The sequence below is a fragment of the Aulonocara stuartgranti genome (genome assembly GCF_965226115.1).
Source record: "Aulonocara stuartgranti genome assembly, chromosome: 15".
Classification (NCBI taxonomy): domain Eukaryota; kingdom Metazoa; phylum Chordata; class Actinopteri; order Cichliformes; family Cichlidae; genus Aulonocara; species Aulonocara stuartgranti.
Window position 1 is genome coordinate 17,839,210 of NC_138951.1, and position 19,903 is coordinate 17,859,112.

The 19,903-nt window shown below is 38.6% G+C and overlaps 1 long non-coding RNA gene across 2 annotated transcripts; it reads right to left on the reverse strand.

Moving 5' to 3' along the window:
* Positions 1-4,736: 4,736 nt before the first annotated feature.
* LOC309688892 lies at positions 4,737-18,443 on the reverse strand. Of its 2 annotated transcripts, none has more exons than XR_014271187.1 (3): positions 18,383-18,443; positions 16,235-16,379; positions 4,737-4,763 (listed from the first exon to the last, which is right to left on the reverse strand). It is a non-coding gene; the product is annotated as an uncharacterized lncRNA (long non-coding RNA). The 2 variants fall into 2 exon arrangements; XR_014271188.1 differs by lacking the exon at positions 4,737-4,763 and adding an exon at positions 14,660-14,702.
* Positions 18,444-19,903: the final 1,460 nt, after the last annotated feature.

The window sequence follows — 19,903 nt, forward strand, 5'->3', positions numbered from 1 at the left end:
AGATACTGCAACTGCTTCTTTATACACTCGTTTCTCTAGTTGATTTCACATCACTTTTGCTTCTTGTTAGAGTAAAACACATCACACTAGTTTTGATGACCATTTGGTATTCAGAGATGGTGATATTATAAGAGTTCAGGCAAATTCAACCCAGATATTTTCAAGTTCTAATAACTCATTTGAATTTTCCATGTCCACTTTTTGGAGAGCTCAACCAGTTACTATTTTTATTTTTACTTTTCAGTTAATCCGTTTCATTTTTTAAAGGCAGTAATCATGTAAGAAATTTCCACTGTGTTGCTTTTAAATGTCTAAAATGATTGTATTACTCACTGCAGGAAACGGCAAGTGACAAATAAAGACTTCATATTCATTCATTCATTCATTCAAATAATGATTTCAGGTGGAAATGTCAGCTTGTTAGGCTTAAGGTAATGTGAGATAAATCAACAGGGAGTGTTTCGAATACATTATTTGGGTTTTTTTTCTCATACCATTCAATTATAGATCTAAACCTCCCCCTCAATCCAGTTTACTGTAACACAAATTTCTGAAATCCTAAGCAAGCTAAGTGATCAGGCGACCTTTCTATAATTATGATTACCACAGCAAACTTAAGTGAATTATCCAGTCACTCACTGTTCCCCCCATCCTCTCCCATCTGTCTGACCAACTTCCTGTTCCCATCTACTCAGAAAGTCCAGACACTGCAGAAGAAAAAAACGCTTGTTTTATGTGACATTAAAGGCAGCCAGCCTTGTTACAGCTTTGCTGTGCGTGTGCTACCTTGTTTGATAGGGAAATTGGATCTAGACTTGAGAGGAGAGTATAATGCAGTTAAAGGCGTCATGAAAAGCCAGCTGTAACAGGATTTCATCCTCTGTGGACCTTCAACTGACTGCTGCCATGAGGCAAGTCATTAGGAAATATCTGCTTGTGTGCATGTGTATGTGTGTGTGTGTGTGTGTTTGTGCATCTTTGCTGATACTGTATGTAGGTAGTTATACTTTATTTGGGGCCTCAATTGGTCGATTTGTTGCACATGCACATTTGCTGCATGCCAGAACTAGTGCTACGAAGAAACAGATTCAGCAAAAAGCAGATCCTAAGGCTTATAGGTACAAAGGGAAATACAATTCAGTTGATGCACACTAGTGAGCTCCAACATTAAAGCCAGTGACAAGTGAAGTGAGTAACATTGATTATCCCGTTACCATTGTTACTTACCAAGTGAACATTCAGTCGCAACCATGAGGTTCTGAGCAGATTTGACAAAGACAAATCTAGTAATCTTGATAGATAATGACTGGGTCAGAGTTTCTCTAAAATAGCAGGATCTTGGGTGCCCAAAGTTCATTGATGCCAGTGGTGTTCAGAGCCCTGTACAACTCTATTGTACCCAGGGTATCTCAATTCATTTATCCTAACACTGGCAATCAGGCGGTCACACTAATGGTAAATGGCCTGTATTTGTATAGTACTTTACTAGTCCCTAAGGACCCCAAAGCGCTTTACACGTTCAGTCATCCACACATTCACCCATTGGTGATGGCAAGCTACATTGTAGCCACAGCTGCCCTGGGGCGCACTGACAGAGGCAAGGCTGCCGGACACTGGCGCCACCGGGCCCTCTGACCACCACCAGTAGGAAAAGGGTGAAGTATCTTGCCCAAGGACACAGCGACCGAGACTGTCCGAGCTGGGGCTTGAACCGGCAACCTTCCGATTACAAGATGAACTGTCAACTCTCACGATTGCTAAGCTGGTTATCAGCTCACCAAGTTAACTCAGGGTTTCCTTATCTAGAGGTAGTGTTAGCAGATTCTGACCAGTCACAAACATGGGTAAGTCAGCTGGTAGTAGAGCAACTGATTTTTCAAAGGATGATAAAACAATAGTATTGGAAAGAGGCTACATATATAATACAAACTTAAAACAATACACAACAAATCAATGTTGTGAGAGGGAACTCACACTCAAGGGATGAATGAATGGGTGCATTTTGGTCAGGAAGTTTGAAAAAGTGATACTACATTAATAAAGTTTAAATGCGGGAAGAAAAGCAAATTAACAGATTTATCAAGTCGCAATAATTTCATTAAGACACAGGAGACACAGATGGATTATGAGTGGTCTTCAATTAAACCGATCTTTCAAAGACAGTTTTAGTTTTGATTCTCCAGCTTTGGTGGTGTTTAACAGTCAATTAAAAAATAAATGTTTTTTATTTAACCAGAAAGTCTCATTAAGATCAAATCTCTTTAACAAGGGAGACCTGCCCAAGGCACCAGCCATACAGACTCAAATTGTCTCAAAGGTTTTACAAATACACCATAAAGTACAAAATCAACAGCATAGTATACAGCATACAAACACCCATAGAACATCATCCGCTTGACTCCTTCATTGTGTTTCTTATATTGCTTTTAACTTCACCAATAGATATAGGTGTGTTTTATCTTAAGTATGTAAATTATTATTCTTGGTTTAAGATGCGTTGTGAGAAAATGCTGTTTTGTTTCTCAGAGGTCTTTTAATTTTAATATTAGACAAAGATAAAACAAGTAAAGAGAAATCGCAGTTTTTAAATTATTTAATTTATCAAGGAAAATGATCTAATCAAATGTACCTAGCCCTTGGTGAAATTTGTAAATGTACAAGAAAACTAAGAAATCAGTAAGCAGACAAACACCTTATTTCGCACTCCCAGAGCACTTTGAGTGCGCTGGGGGATTAGAAAATCATTATTTAAGAATAAATCCATTTCCCATTACCATTTTCACATCACTCTACCCAAGAACAGGAATTGTTTTAGTTGACAGAAACAGATATGAAATCATCGCCTACTTAATTCTCTAGAAAAAGCATCACCATTCCTGGAAGATCCTTTGGGCTTCTGTGTGCAGCACAGCATATACGATTAAAATGTTACAAAGTATAAGTGCCACAGACTGAAAGGCTCTTTCTCCCTTGGTCTTCCTGCAATCTTGCAAAAGGAACAACTAATACATTTTGAGCCCGCAAACAAAGAATGCTAGCAGTCTATAAGAAAAAGTTAATAAATAGTGTGAAGCTAGTTGTTTAGAGCTCTCTATATAAGTATTGAAATTTTGAAATGAAGGGAGTGAAAGATAGGGGTGATGTGAGGTTGCTTGCTTGAACGTGTAAGGAGTCTGGGTCCAGCATTTTGTATTGCCTGAAGCCGTGAAAGACATGATTTATCTAAGCTGGTGAATAGGGCATTACAATAACAGGAGTGCGATGATATCTATGCATGCATATGTTTTTCCAGTTCAGTAATGGAAAATAAACTTTCGAAATGTTCCTCAAGTGAATAAAACGAGAATATGAGATAGATTTTGCATGTGAAGGCCAGAGAAGGATCAAATATTATCCCAGTGAACAGTGGACTTTGCAAAAGGAAACAATCACTTCATTCTTGAACGTATTTCAGGAGGAGCTTTAATCACGGCCTCTTGTTGGAGTTTGAAACAAGGAGAGCCACTTGGAGCTCCACTCACTTATCTGGGATGAACTGTCAACTCTGATGGACAGTCCATACAGCTGATGAGGTTTAAAGACATATACAGCTGAATGTCATCAGCACAGAAATGATAGAAAATGCCAGAAAAGATCAAAAATGCTGGATAAAGAAAGGATGTTAAAGAAAAAGAATAAATGGCCTACAATTGACCCTTGCAGGTTAAAGAAACAGTGTTAGGGGAGAATTTGACAGAAAAAGTCTTTTCAAAAAAATAGGTGCAACACCAGCCTATTGCTGAGCCAGAAATAACAGCTAAAACCTTAAGCGTGTTAAGTAAAATATTATGGTTAAGGTCAATGAGGTCAAGCAATATGAGTACAGAAATATACACTGCATCAGTCATCATGACGACGTGGAGGAGTAGCAGCTCTACTCTGAGCCCATGCCTGAGTTCCTCACCCTCTCTCTAAAGGAGAGGCCAGCTAAAGCTAATCTTGTTCTTTCGGTCACTATCCAGAGCTCGTGATTATATTTTATTGTGCTTTCAATTATTTTGTTGTACAGCATTCTGTGACTTTACGTGTGTGAAAAGTGATCTATAAATACACGTTACTTACTTGGGTTTGCAGCACAAGTTGCCATGGTATTGTAACCCAGGAAGAAGTGAGCTGCCATCTTAGTACAACAAAAACAGGATAACTCTGAACTTGGTGTACACATGACTGAAAGTCTTAATGTTGGGTGTGAAAAGCGGCAGAAGGGTCTGTAAAAGGAGAGCCATGCTCACCCCTGCCCACTATTGAAAGAGCCTAATGTGAACGTCAGAACTGAACAATAGGAGAAGGTGGTCTGGTTTCATCCTGGTTTAGTTCTGTTGTGCGTGTGAATTCTCATCCCCAGGTGAATAAGGTGCCCTTTGAAGTTAGTGCCTTGTCACGAGATAAAGGTTGACATTAAGAGGTTGGTGGAGGAGGTTGTTGGCCAAGACACCAGCGATTGTGTTTGCAGGCTTTGCATTTTGTTTTGCTTGGTTTTCATTTGCTGATTCGTCTTGTTTGCACTTGCTTTTTTACTTTTGCTTTTACTTTGCTGCTCACAGCAAATGCATTCCTTGATGGGGTTCACCTCTTCAAGCAGGATGCGCTCTTCCACCCTGCAAAAATGTGTAGAAAAATGCTTTACAGAGAGTTCAAGTTGTTGATCTGACTTTCAAATTCCCCAGATATCAGATAAGATAATCTGTGGAATGTGGTAGAAAAAGAGGTGTGATCCATGGAACCTGCAGTAAAAGGGCAGATGAGATGGAAAAGATATCAGAATTTAGTTGGTAAGTGATACAGATCATATCATATAATGATAGATTGACAGATAAGTAGAGATAAATTTTTCCATTTGTTTTATTCTAGCAGCTGTCACCTAAACATGTTTTGTTGTGCTAAAGGGAGTGTTTTTATGTGCCAAGGTGACTGTACATATTTCGTTCAGTGGAGAACAATTTTAATAGCTTCTTGCCAAGGTCACTGCCTTCGTTGTGCTATACTATGTGTGGAATGAGCGAAGGCCTTTGGTTGCAGTGCCTTCAGCAGACTCCAGAGAGTCGCGTTCATTGTGTGGCAGCCGTGGGGGAACAAAGACATTTCCGCTGGAGGAACTTTGGGTTCCTGTCGATAAGGAGGGCAGTGTTGTGAGCATGGACTGTTTATATGCTTGTATACAGTGGGGATCTATGTAGCACCACAGACTTGCACTTTCCAGACAACAAGTGGTGACTTTATAAATAGTCAACCTTGAAGAAACATCAAAGTGGGAGGGAGAAAATTCTTCCCGATGATCAAGATTTGTCGCCCCAAAGAGGTTCATGTGTATGCTGGAGTTGGAGTTCAGACAGAAATGTATTTTAAAACACAGCCTGAAGTTAAATTTGACTTCCAAACCAGCTGAAACTAGCCATTGTTTAGAAATATCAGTGTGGTGTTCCTTCCCCATTTAGTCAGCTGACTTTAGAAAACACGTGTAAAATAGTTCGATGTATGAGGGGGCAACCAGGAGCACTATCGATAACCATAGAAAATGACCTTCTGGATTTGGCCTTTAACCATGTCGTCCATGTCTGTGAGCCAACCTGACATTGGGTAAAAACTCTAACCCCAGGGTAAGTGATTTGATTCGGTTATTCACAGATCCAGTCTTGCAAGAGTGCATTCCATTTGTATTTCCCCATTAGAAGTTATGCATTCAGCCCTGAGTTAAAGCTTTCTGATGAAAGACAGAACGTTGTCATTCATCCAAACACACTTAGGATTACTCATAAGGTGTTAAAAAAGGTGTGTTATGGAAAGATACCTTTAAACCTGAGGTAATTTGTTGCCCTCCACAGGCAGCTTCCTGCACAGTTTTCAAACCAAAGACCTTCTTCCTTCTTTTAAATTTCTCTCTCAAAAGTCCCATAAATATCTTTATAAATAGCTCTATGTTATTGATTTTTTTTTAAAAGTGTGTTTTAGATCATTAACAATCAATTTGAGGTCTGTATTTATCTTAAAACGAGTTATCTCAGCCTGAGATTTAATCTATTTATTTATGTTTATCCTTGAAATAGTTCCTCTTTATCTGTAATTGACCGGAAAAGCAGAAAAATCATGAATGATTCAGCTACCAGAAGGAGATAAAATGTATAACATGTTTTAGGTGGTTTTAAGAAATCAGACCTGGGAAACCTGAAGTGTCAAATGAAAAGAGTGAGAAATCCAGTGATTGTGTACATTTTCCTTAAACTATGGAATCATTATTTTTGCTTCCCTGTAGTTTTGTTCATATGTCGATGAAAAAAAAGGCTTTTACCATTTAATAGCTTCCATTTTTTAGTGCATGCATGTGTGTATGCATGACAGCATTATCTCTTGATCCTCATTCTGCTCAGACCACTGTGTTGTTGGAGCTCTGTGTAAGTCTTCTGATGGCATTTACACACACTGTCTCCTTCCTTTCCTGCTTACTTATCAGCAGCTAATTGCCACCAATAATGTCAAGGAGAAAATGTTACATCTGAACTTTTCATTCACTTATCCTGGTGTTGAGCTGCCGGCTTTGATGTCCCATATTCCCACGGTGGGACTTTCCAAACTGCAGAATTCAGGATGGGACTTTTTCATTTACCCTTTGCTATCAGCAGCTTCACAAGCAAAGTACTGGGATGCCTGATAATTGTTTGTTTAGATCAGTGATTAAGGCTTGAATAGCTTTGCTTAACCATCTGGTATACATGTGAAACACTCAAGCGATGTAGTAGGTCTGGGCACACATAAATGCTCTCTTTGATCTCTTAGGAATTATTTGGTGGTCTCTGTATTTTCTATGTTTGACAATGTAGATGTGTTCAGTAACACTTAATGTTTCTCCCGTCAGATTTCTGAGTTTTGCAGCAGTTTTTCTTTATTTATAGTCGTTTTATTGAAGATTAGCAGTCAGTGGTAAATCTAACCAGCTATTGCCAGTAATTAATAACATTTATTAATAACTTTTTAAAATTGACATTTCTGAAAAGTGAAGCCAATGCCATATTTTGCTGGAGTGCTAACCTTATTAGCCATTGCTAGCAAGTTTAATTAGCAAACTGTATTCATTAACTTTGCATGTGCAGTACACCTAAATTCCAAAATAATAAAATATGAGAATTTCACTTACCAAAACTGAATAATTATGTATTGGATGGACCATAATTGCATTAAAAATGCTCCCCTCCAACTACTTTTAGTTACTCCACTTAGCAGCCATGTCCCTAACTGTTAGGGACAACCTAATTAGTTGTCCCTAACAACTAATGTCTTGAGGTTATATTAAACTCCGCAATAATACCCTACAATAATACACGCAGTTATTATGAAGGGAGGAACTACTGAGGCTTTGCATACATGTGACCACTAACCACATGACATTAATTTGTCGGCCATTGTGGACATGCAACAACCATGATAACAATGTGAGGGTGAACAAGGCTCCAGTCTCTCAGGCCACAGAAAAAATATTAGACCTGCTTTTTCTGTGGGAATAAAAATGAAGCAACATGAGTGTGACAGATTCAAAATGTATCCTCAATCTTCTGCTGTAATCCAAATATTAGTAAACCATATTTCGCTTTCTCTATATGAGGTTTTCATTGTAGTTTTTTGTTTGTTCACATATGTATACATATTAGCATAAAGACTTAAGGATGACATAGATATTAGATTTTCCCTTAAAAAAAGTAGAATGAAAGAAAAATGGATAAAGAGTATTTAGCTGCTGTTTTCACTTTGTTACTTGGCTGTTCTAATGGTCCTTGGTCACTGCATTGAAGCTCAATAAGAAGGGTGTGAAGGGAAATGGACAGGACTTCAGTGACACCAGAGCCACATCTGACACCTGATAAGGAGCTCGAGTGCAGCATGGACACCGGCAGGCGTGGAGCCAAAGACACTCCATGGCGGCACATTCATGATGAGCGCTGAGAGTGCTGAGAGGTGAGAGGCATGTGGGGGAAAGACTGTTGATCTTCACAATAGACTTATCAGAGGTTTGTGTCAAACTTGTGTGAACGATTTTGTCATTAAATTCATTCTGTTAAAAATGTAAGATTGATTGACTGCACTAATGTCTCTCTAAATAATGCACTTTAATAAATATTTAACAGTAATCACTGAAGAAAGCTTGGTTAAATATAAATAAACACAAGTAAAATTGCACCAAGCATGTTACTTAGTGCTTAGACTGCGGTTGCATCCTCCGTAAATCCTGCGCTGATGGTTTTACAGTGTTACCAGTACTCCTCCTTCGGTGGTTGTTTTGACCTGTGCTTATTGATTTTCTCCACAGAGAGAGTCAATGCAGAGATGAGCACTACTGCTGCAGCAAAGAGGGTCAGTAAGTTTACCGGCAAAGGAGGGAGGGAAGGATTTCTGCTTCACACAGAGGAGAAATGAAAGTAAAGATAAAACAAGAAGCAAGGGATATCTCCCAGAGGGAGCAGGTTTATTTCAAAACAGTCCCCTGCTATAACTTCTTACAATATATTAGAAGTTTGCTGTTGAATGTGATGAAGAAATGAATGTAATCACATCTGCGAGTTTAAGCATCTTGCTTTGTAATGTTATTTGTAAAATTGTGAAAATGTTGTAGGGGAAGCATCTTGGAATTGTCTTGTTTCGAGGTAAAAAATTCTTACATGCAGTGGGTTATTTTTTGTCATTTAAAGCAAAAAGATCAATGAGGGAAGGCTGAAAAACAGAAGGATTAATCACAGCCAGCATATGACAGTAAGCAGTACTTTTAGCCTGGTTAACCTATTTAACTTGCAAGACTGTGTACAGTAATACACTTGATCAAGTGTGTGAGTAGGCAAGTAAGTAGGTAAGTAGGTTTTTCTCTCTGAATAGTTTATATATTTAATGGGAATGTCTTTTTCTATTGTTTGTTGAGCCTCTGAATACTGATCTATGGATCATTTAGGCATAAAAAAGCACCTAACTTTAGGGATGAACCAACTTAGAGTCAATTAGACACTTTGTTGCAGCCTGTCACAAACACATATGACTTGTTCAGATTTCTTTAGATGATTCTAAAAAAAAATGCAGAGTTTGACAGGCATGAAATAACAGTTTTGCACCAACAAGGTGAGAGCTATTAGACAAAAACTTTGCATGTTGCAGCATTATGTGCAGTGAAATCACACAATGAAACACTGTCATGGATGGATCTCCCTAGAGTCCAGCCCGCAAGATTATTGAAGCAGTGAGGGTTCATTTTAACAGGGAACAGAACAAAAGTCAGTCAACATCTAAAGAAGCCTGGAGAACTATTCCTTAAAGAATTGACAAAAAAGATTCCCTAAGAGACTTCAGGCTGCAGTGAAGAATAAATATTGAATTTCGACCTCATTACAATTGTACAAACTCTGTTTTTCTCTTATATACTGTATTTCCATTTGTTTTTGCACATTCCAATAGACTGCTGCACTTGTTTGCCATTTGAAGGGTGACACAAGACTTTTGTACAGTATATGCTGTTTAAAGGTTTAAAGGTGGAGTAGCTTAACCACATGGTTCTTACTGTAACATAGCACAGTAAAACCATGTGGGAAAATTAGCCTCTACAGCTTAAATACAGTGTAAATATTTGTTTAAGGTGTTGCTACAGGCAAAGTATATATACTGGCTGAAGTGTGCTTAATGTGCAGAGAGAGTGAAGTAGGTATTAGTTTAGCAGTATAAATTTTTCAACTATAGTACACGCACTTTGCGTTTGTTTCCAGTATCCTTACTTATACTGACCTCTACTGTTGGCCTCCAGCTTTTACAGCTTTCACAATTACACATCTGCATTGTGATCCAAAAGAAAGAGCTTCATTACAACTGAATAGAAGCTTCTTTCTTGGGGGTTCAGACTATATGAAAAAAATGTGGGAAGGGTTTAACCAATTAACATCTACCAGGTCAGCGACAAGCAGTGTTTGTATGACTATAGACCAGCTTAATCATTAATATTGTCCCTTTGCTAAAGCACAATGAACTGCCTAATTAATGGAGCGTCCACCATTCTTGGCTGTTACGCTGGTTGACAATAAAAGGCTTTTTGTGGCTCACTAATAAAATCAGTAGCCACAGTGATTTAGTGACACTTTAACACAGTGTAACCGTTATATTCCTGTAATGACCACGGTCACATTAGTGATTCCAGCACCTCCTTAGTAAACTGGTTGTGAGAAACTGGCAGTAACCATGAAATCAGGTGTGGAAGAAGGTTAACTGTTAACCAGAAGCACTGCGAGCCAATCAGCAATAGTTTTAAAATGGTCCCTTCCTTTAGGAACGTGTCTGCTACCTCAAATGTTTTTGTTTCCCTTTTTCATCACAAGTTAAAAAAGAAAAATGGAACAAATTTTTCCTTTTGCTTTCTGTTTCACTTGGTCTATATAAATGGCATCAAAACTATTGCGAAAACAGAATTATGTTCATCTTCATCTTGTTTACTGAGGAGAAGCTAAATTTAATTAGCTTTCCATTAAGTTGTGCACCTGCAGTTTAAGCCTCACAGGGCTGTAAAGTGGACTCAGGCGCACGGAGACGCACACAGCAGGCTGATCTTTGTTCCAAGCAAGTCGTCCCACTGAGTGCAGGTTGTAATCAGAACAGGCAGGTGGTGAAAGCAGCAAATTGGACGGATCAGAGCAGAGGATTTATGCGCTCGCTGGTCAAGGGAAAAATCTGCAGGAGGCAGCTCAGCAGAGGGAAACGAGTTAGTACATTTAGAATATGTGATTATGGACGCTCAGAGTTTGATGTCGTCATGTGCGTCTTTGAAGTTTACACCGCTGGGGTAAAATTATTAGCTGTGGAATAAATTATCTGATTGTGCAGCTCTTTGAATCATTTTTTAAAAGCCAGCTAATTCAATAAGTGAATTTTCATTTTGAATAATACGCCAGCCAAAATGACATATTGTCTTTGAGTTTCTCAGCTGTGAAAATTTACAGCTTTTCTTTTTTTTGTCTTTTTTAAGGGATGTTGGGGGGGAAATGAATACAACAGTTCACATGGTACGTGTTGAGTAATTTCTAGTAATTTTTTTTTGTCTGATAAATTATTCAGTGAGATGTGTAAAAAATAATAATGAACTAATCTAAAATGACAATTCAATACATTCAATAAAAGAACCAATTCATACAGAAATACAGTTAATAGATGCAAAAAGTGTTGGACTGAGGCATCTTGATGCATGCTCAATCATCCAGGTAAGTAAATCACTGAAAACGCTACGTCCAGATGAACAGAATCAAATTTTGGGGATGTTGGACTGAGACATAATTCTTGTCAATGTGTGACTGAAGGAGACACTTTCTGCAAAATAATTTCTCTTTACTTTAGAGGAATTAGAGCCATTTTTGATGGATTTGCAGTTTCATGCCTGGGTTAGGCCTTTTTCTGTTATTTCATGACAAATGAGACAGATAATATCAAAGTGCTTACTATTTTATAGCTTTACACTGTGTGACAATATGAGGCCCAAAGAGATGTCAATGCAAATGAAGGAGGCCATCAGTAGTCTAAGAAAACAAAACTCAGAAGGATAGCAGTAATATTTATGGAATGGTGGAATTAGCAGTCTGGTACATTCTCAATAAGAATGAATGTGCTAGCCAGTTCAACAACACCAGAATGCCTAAAAAGATCACAGAAAGCAATGAAATTGCATGATGTCAAAATTATTTCTAACCAAAAAACACTTGAGGAGGGACGGAGGTGCATCACTGTCAGTCTTCAATCAAGAAACACCTTCATGAATGTAAATAAAAGGATTTACAATGACGTGCAAACCTCTGGTAACACCCAGGAACAAGAATGGCACACCGAGCTTGCCAGAAAACACATCTAAAAGAGTCAACATGATTCTGGAAACAAAGTTCTTCTGACAGATGAAATCAAGACTAACTTGTATGGAAATGATGGGAAGAGAATAATATGGAGGAAGAGAGAAATGAGCTGCCAAACTGATCAGACAGCATTTTACGGTGCAAATGGATAATGACCCAAAGCATGCTAAAAAAGCAACCCAGGAGTTTCTCGGGTTTAAAAAATAGGATATAATTCAGTGTCCAAGCCAGTCACTTGACCTCAAACAAATATGTCTGTAATTCCTAAACAGGTTGATTTTATCAACTGTGGTGGTGTACAGGGTCAAAAGTACAAGAAGGGTCTTTGTCAAACAGATAATGGGATAAAAAAAAACAACAATCAGCAGTCTGCAGAAATTTCTAATCATATGTAAGCACCACAATAAGTTATTAAACTCTTTTGTGTTACTGATTCATAGAGAAAGAAAAATCTTGGCTGAGTATCTTGACAGAATATCTGTGTCAAGTCATGTCAGGCTTTTTTTTATCTAACATGTTTAAAACTGACAGCTGCTGACCAAAGTGCTGAACAGCTAAAAGAATACACTAACACTCATACACAGAGTCATATGTGTGAGATGAATGTTGAGGAAAAATGGAAGGAGAGCAGCAGCAGATGTGAAAAACCAGAGGGGGGAGATTTGGTGGGGTTTACCAGAAAGCTGTCATTTTCATCAGCCTCATTAGTTAATTATATTGTCAGGAATCCCATTAGAGTTTTTACAGTTCACTGAACTCCTCCCTTTGTATCAACATCTAGTGTGAGCGTGTGTGTCTTGCGAGATAGTATACATAATCCTTTCAAGCAGCTCTTTTTGTTTGGTTTTTCACCTGGTCATTAACTTCCAGCAAGGAGATATTTGAATATTAACTTTTTGGTGAATAAGTGACAGAATAAAAAAAGGCATATTCATCTGTGACTAAAGCCTGCTGAATATCATTCATGTTATTATTAAGAAACTATTTAGTTTACTCTTTCTGCATGCTTTGTTACATTTCAGTGTTTTTTTCAACAATATGTTTATTAATATTTGAGAAATACCAACAAAAAAACTGGAAGAAAGCAGTTTTGTAATATATATATAAATTTCTAAAATTATTTTTAAGGTGTTTCTTGCAGTAAATAGGTGTATTAACTCCTTAATGTTTTAGGGGTAAATTAAAAGAAATTGAACTGTGGATAACGGACAGTTACATCTACAGCAAGCTCCATAGCCTTTGTAAAAAAGCTTGAAAACTTGAGCCAATGACTCTGTAAAGTGTACTGTTCATTACAGTCTTTTATGCTCTAATAATAAATAATTGAGGTGATCAAAGGATGTCTAAAAACATTAGCAATGCTCCTTTGAACATGGTGTAACACACACAAATGGATCCTTCAAGATCAGTTTAGTCCTTAAAGGCTATGCTTTGCATGTGTGTGAATGTGTCTACAGGGAGTGCAGAATTATTAGGCAAATGAGTATTTTGTCCACATCATCCTCTTCATGCATGTTGTCTTACTCCAAGCTACTACCAATTAATAGAATAGAATAGAATAGAATAGAATTCAACTTTATTGTCATTGCACATGCACGGGTACAAGGCAACGAAATGCAGTTTGCATCCATCCAGAAGTGCTTTAGTGATATAGATATATTACAAATATATATTAGCAATAATATAGATATGTGAGTATATTACAGAAATGGGTCTATTATGGAATGTTATAATGTACACGGTATGAAGTATGTTGTGAATATTCTATAACTATAAGTATGTACAGACTGTAGTGAGTACAAGCTATGTACAGGATATGAACAGGATATAAATATGAAAAACTATACAGAATATGAAATAAATAACTTTACAGAAATCTGAGATATACAGTTATACAGAAATGGGAACTATGCAAGTTGTAAACAGTTGTAGGGTTAAAAATTATCGTATGTACAGAATGATTATTTACACAGAGCTATACAGTAGTGCAGTTAAGATAAGTGAGATATAATTCCTACAGAGGCTATATAAAGTGCTAGTGGTTGTGAGTGGTGGTTCAGTCCATGTTATTATTGTGTGTTTGAGGGTACAGTTGTCCACTGTGGGTGTGTGTATGTTCAGTCCATGTTTTAACGTGGGTCAGATGTCAGGAGGCAGAGTTCAGGAGTCTGACAGCTGTGGGGAAGAAGCTGTTCCGGTACCTGGTGGTCTTAGTCCAGAGGCTCCTGTGGCGCCTCCCAGAGGACAGGAGGGTGAAGAGTCCATGTGATGGGTGACTGGGGTCTTTGATGATTTTCCCAGCCCTTTTCAGACACTGCTTCCTGTAGATGTCTTTTATGGCAGGAAGTGGTGCTCCGGTGATGCGCTGGGCAGTTTTCACGACCCTCTGCAACGCCTTCCGGTCCGAGGCAGAGCAGTTCCCGTACCAGACTGTTATACAGTTGGTCAGGATGCTCTTGATGGTGCAGCGATAGAAGTTCACCAGGATGTCTGAGGACAGGTGGTTCTTCCTCAGAGTCCTCAAGAAGAAGAGGCGCTGGTGAGCCTTCTTGACCAGCTTGGAGCAGTTGGTCGTCCAGATGAGATCCTCGGAGATGTGGACTCCCAGGAACTTGAAGCTGCTCACACGCTCCACAGCCGTCCCCTTAATGTAGATGGGTGGATGTGGGTCAGCATTCCTCCTGTAGTCCACGATGAGCTCCTTGGTCTTCTCGGTGTTAAGCAGCAGGTTGTTTGTGTTGCACCACTCAGCCAGACGATCCACCTATTAATCCACCTCCACCTCCAATTAAGCATATTAGGTGATGTGCATCTCTGTAATGAGAAGGGGTGTGGTCTAATGACATCAACACCCTATATCAGGTGTGCATAATTATTAGGCAACGTCCTTTCCTTTGGCAAAATGGGTCAAAAGAAGGACTTGACAGGCTCAGAAAAGTCAAAAATAGTGAGATATCTTGCAGAGGGATGCAGCAGTCTCAAAATTGCAAAGCTTCTGAAGCGTGATCATCGAACAATCAAGCGTTTCATTCAAAATAGTCAACAGGGTCGCAAGAAGCGTGTGGAAAAACCAAGGCGCAAAATAACTGCCCATGAACTGAGAAAAGTCAAGCGTGCAGCTGCCAAGATGCCACTTGCCACCAGTTTGGCCATATTTCAGAGCTGCAACATCACTGGAGTGCCCAAAAGCACAAGGTGTGCAATACTCAGAGACATGGCCAAGGTAAGAAAGGCTGAAAGACGACCACCACTGAACAAGACACACAAGCTGAAACGTCAAGACTGGGCCAAGAAATATCTCAAGACTGGTTTTTCTAAGGTTTTATGGACTGATGAAATGAGAGTGAGTCTTGATGGGCCAGATGGATGGGCCCGTGGCTGGATTGGTAAAGGGCAGAGAGCTCCAGTCCGACTCGGACGCCAGCAAGGTGGAGGTGGAGTACTGGTTTGGGCTGGTATCATCAAAGATGAGCTTGTGGGGCCTTTTCGGGTTGAGGATGGAGTCAAGCTCAACTCCCAGTCCTACTGCCAGTTTCTGGAAGACACCTTCTTCAAGCAGTGGTACAGGAAGAAGTCTGCATCCTTCAAGAAAAACATGATTTTCATGCAGGACAATGCTCCATCACACGCGTCCAAGTACTCCACAGCGTGGCTGGCAAGAAAGGGTATAAAAGAAGAAAAACCAATGACATGGCCTCCTTGTTCACCTGATCTGAACCCCATTGAGAACCTGTGGTCCATCATCAAATGTGAGATTTACAAGGAGGGAAAACAGTACACCTCTCTGAACAGTGTCTGGGAGGCTGTGGTTGCTGCTGCACGCAATGTTGATGGTGAACAGATCAAAACACTGACAGAATCCATGGATGGCAGGCTTTTGAGTGTCCTTGCAAAGAAAGGTGGCTATATTGGTCGCTGATTTGTTTTTGTTTTATTTTTGAATGTCAGAAATGTATATTTGTGAATGTGGAGATGTTATATTGGTGTCACTGGTAAAAATAAATAATTGAAATGGGTATATATTTGTTTTTTGTTAAGTTGCCTAATAATTATGCACAGTAATAGTCACCTGCACACACAGATATCCCCCTAAAATAGCTCAAACTAAAAACAAACTAAAAACTACTTCCAAAAACATTCAGCTTTGATTTTAATGAGTTTTTTGGGTTCATTGAGAACATGGTTGTTGTTCAATAATAAAATTATTCCTCAAAGATACAACTTGCCTAAGAATTCTGCACTCCCTGTATATCTTCTCTTCAAATCAAGTACATTTAAAGGGCTAGAATAAGCCTGAAAATATTAACAGTAGTTACAGCTTGAAGACATTTCCTGATTTAGCGTACCTCTATAATGATTTTGATTTCACTCAAGGCAGAAACAAGGAAGGAGCTGGATCCATTATGTCAGCGGAAACCAGAGGAGAGGACACAAGATGGGGCAGAGCAAAGGGTGTATCAAACAAAGGTACCAGAAGGCAGAAGGTAAAACCTGTGAGTAAGAAAACACATTACACCCTCCTGTCAAAGGGATAATCTACATTAAAATCAACTTTTCTGGTATGACATTAGCATAGGACTGAAAACTATTCTGCTGATGGACAGAATCTTTAAAATTACTTCAGTTTTCTTGGATGGTACAGCTGGGTATGCCACAGGTTTGGAGTATATAGATATACATATTTACAAATACTAATGTGGAAAAATTAATGTTATTTAACCAGCATTTTATTATAAAATCTTATTGGATAACTCTTAGTGTATGAAACAAAAAATATCCCATGTATCAAACTGAGATGATCCAGACACATTTATTGTTTCTTCAATCACCACAATAGTTTCAGTTTGTGCTAAAATGTCTTAAGAAGCTGTTTTGAATGATAAGTTAGGCTTTTACTGTGTTAAACTTGCATTAGATAAGACAATGTACCACTGAACATAGAAGGGATTACTGCTGAAAATGGGTCTCTGAACACCTCTGTAGATATTCTATTAAAAATCATTCATGATTTGTGATCAGTGTTAATATTAAGCATTTATATGATTATTTTGATAAAATGCTGTGATTCAATCTGAAAGCAAATTTGAGTCTATTCAGAAAACAAGACATTTCTAATTGACCTCAGACTTTTGAGCTGTAGTCTACATTGTAATTATAGTGTATGGTTATTGATTAGAGCAGATGATATGAGACTATCAGCAGAGACTGTTAAAAAGTTATGAGCTGTCTTGATGCAGAGAAAGTGGAGTTTGTCATCCTGGAGCTGCTGCCGAGATTGAATGATGGTCTGCCTCTGTGCTCAAGTTCAGACATAGGCTTTAAGCAACCATGAGCCACTGATAAGTGTGTTAGATTAATAAGCATGTATAAAGTGGACTTGTTAAACAGCTCTGATAGGAGAAAGTCAATGAGCACGCAATAAAGTGGACTTGTTAGGGCCAGTTTATCATCAGCCTCGCTAAAGTTTAACTTCATTTGTATTTAAAGACAGACTTTAAAGAAAATTCTTATTTGAAACTGGTGATAAAATCCAGGTCAGATACAGTTACATACAAACATACAGTACACACTACTGCTCAAAGGTCTGAGGTCAGTTAGAAAAGTCCCTGATTGTAATAGAAAATTGGCTTTAATGTAACATCACATGAAGGTTATCAGTAATGTTTTCACAGCTTTAATCAAATCCTTCATCATCCATAAATTGTGATGGAAAAATGTCTGCAAGTGTGCAGGAGCCCAATTTTAGAGACAATCACTCCTGTGTTATTATGTTAATTGAAGTTTATCAGGTCTGATGACCAATAGATGATATTAGTAGTATAGTATTTTTTTTTCCAAACTTTAAAACACTGCACTGGTGTATTCCTAATCTGCTGTTTTCTGTGAATGTTAATAAATGTGGTTGTTTAATAACTCATGAAATTGAAGAAACGCCTTGTAAAACACTTGCCTCATCATTTAAACTGTGGTCCAGTGTAAGTGGGTAATCCGACCACTAGAGTGCACTGTTACCCTACTTAAAATCCAGGGTTCTCTCAAGTCGTTCAAATACAGCGCAGAAGGCAAAATGCTGCGGACTAAGCAATTAACCCCATAATTTAAAGGAAGTGAAACAGATTCTTGTTGAAAACTTAAAACAAATGTGTCTTTCAATGACAACATAGAGCTAGAGATAACCCTATTTGGAGACTTTTCAGAAAAATAAACAACATACAGGTGTGTGGTTGAGACAACTCATGTTTACAATGTTTTGTTATAGCGGAAAAATATAGTTTGCATTTGGCGTCCAAGCTCAGGTGGAGCACGTCATCTACTAATCGGAAGGTTGGTGGTTTGGTTACTGGCTGCTGCAGTCTTCAGGCCAAAATAGCCATAGGAAACCCTATTGTTATTGGATGCCTTCATTGGACTGTGATAGAAACACCGAGGCATAGAAAAAAAAATTGTTGCAAGTTGTATAAAGGGCTTTGAGTAGAAAAGTGCTATATACATACCAGTCCATTTGTCTTTAATCGACCTCATTTTAAGTTTCATGTTAACTTCGTGCATTTTGTCTGTATATCTCCCTGGAGCCTGCAGATTAACTGCCGTGGCGGAAGGGTTGAAACTGCAGGCAGCGATGCAGGGCAGCAGTGCACGGAGGAGAGTGAATGTAAATGTAAAGTGTGTCCGATGTGGTGCAGCTACATTTGCATGCGATCAATATAAAGTTGTATGTGCATGTGATTAAAAATGAACAAACCATAGAATTGAACTTTAAGGAAAACTGAGGAATATAATGAAATTTAATAGCTGATTCCACAATATTCAGAATGGACTTTTTTGAGAGGACTGGGCATCAGGTCAGTGCCAGCTCTGAGTGATAAACACGCTAACTTGCTGAGAAAAACTCAACATTCATGGCAGGTTTCTTGGCAGTCTTTGACAGACAAGAAGTAAATTCACTCGGGCACACTTCACTTTTAAGAAGTAGTAAAACGTCCTAGTTGGTGGTGGGTGAGTGCACTGGATGGAGCAAAATCATTGGTTTTGTCTGTCTTGGTACATTTCTTTTTTCATGCTGAAGTGCTTTTGAGGTTTTTCATTCTGAGGTTTTTACCGAGCAGGAAGTAGGCATCTGCATCCAGTCAAGAGGTAGAATAGTTTCTATTCCTCCAGGTGGACTGCTCAACATAAAGATTCTCTACCTTAAAAGTACATTATGTGGTTACAGCCAACTTCCTTGTAAATGTTTCCTTCTTTACACCCCCAGCATACTTAGAGCAACTTTATTATCCACATGCCTTGGCGACCCAGTGGATATAGCTCTGCTTTGGTTTCCATTGCATCTTGATGAACTATCTGGAAGCTGCACACTAACGTTCTGTCTCTGTGTCAGTTCCAGCTTGGTGCCATTTGAGAAATTAAACACTTTTCACTAAATTTGAGAAACTAAAATTATGTAGCTGAAGTTAAATGCTGCTTTTGAAAAGCTTATTGCTCCTGCCCTCACTTTTACCTAAAATAGCACAGGATTTCTTGCGGTTTAGGGAGGTGTGCAGATGACAGCACCAGTCTTTTTTTTTTTCTTAACTGAAAATGGGTAGATCTGATTCTAGAGCAGGGACCTTGGATCACTTTCTCACAATCTTTACATATTTTTAAATTTCTAATGTGTAGTTAGTGTATGTTCCTTTTGTGTGTTTTCATTATATTCACATAGAGATATTGTATATAGATACACTAAATATGTATAGAATATATTCTATTTCTGTACATTGTTTTTCCACCGTGACACCAAGTGAAACGACTGCGAGGGCTTGCCCCACCCTATCACGTGACCTATTGGGGATACACGAGGCCCCCTGAGGCCCCCTGAGTGGGTGTTGAAGGGAAGGGTTGTTTACAAACGGACAAATTTAAAGAAATCCACTTACCTTCTTTTTAAAGCTGTTGTAGCTAGCATGACCTGGAACCTTCTGCAGATATTTTGATGATTTAAAATTGGTCACTGGTCATTGTCGAATCTGCAGCTC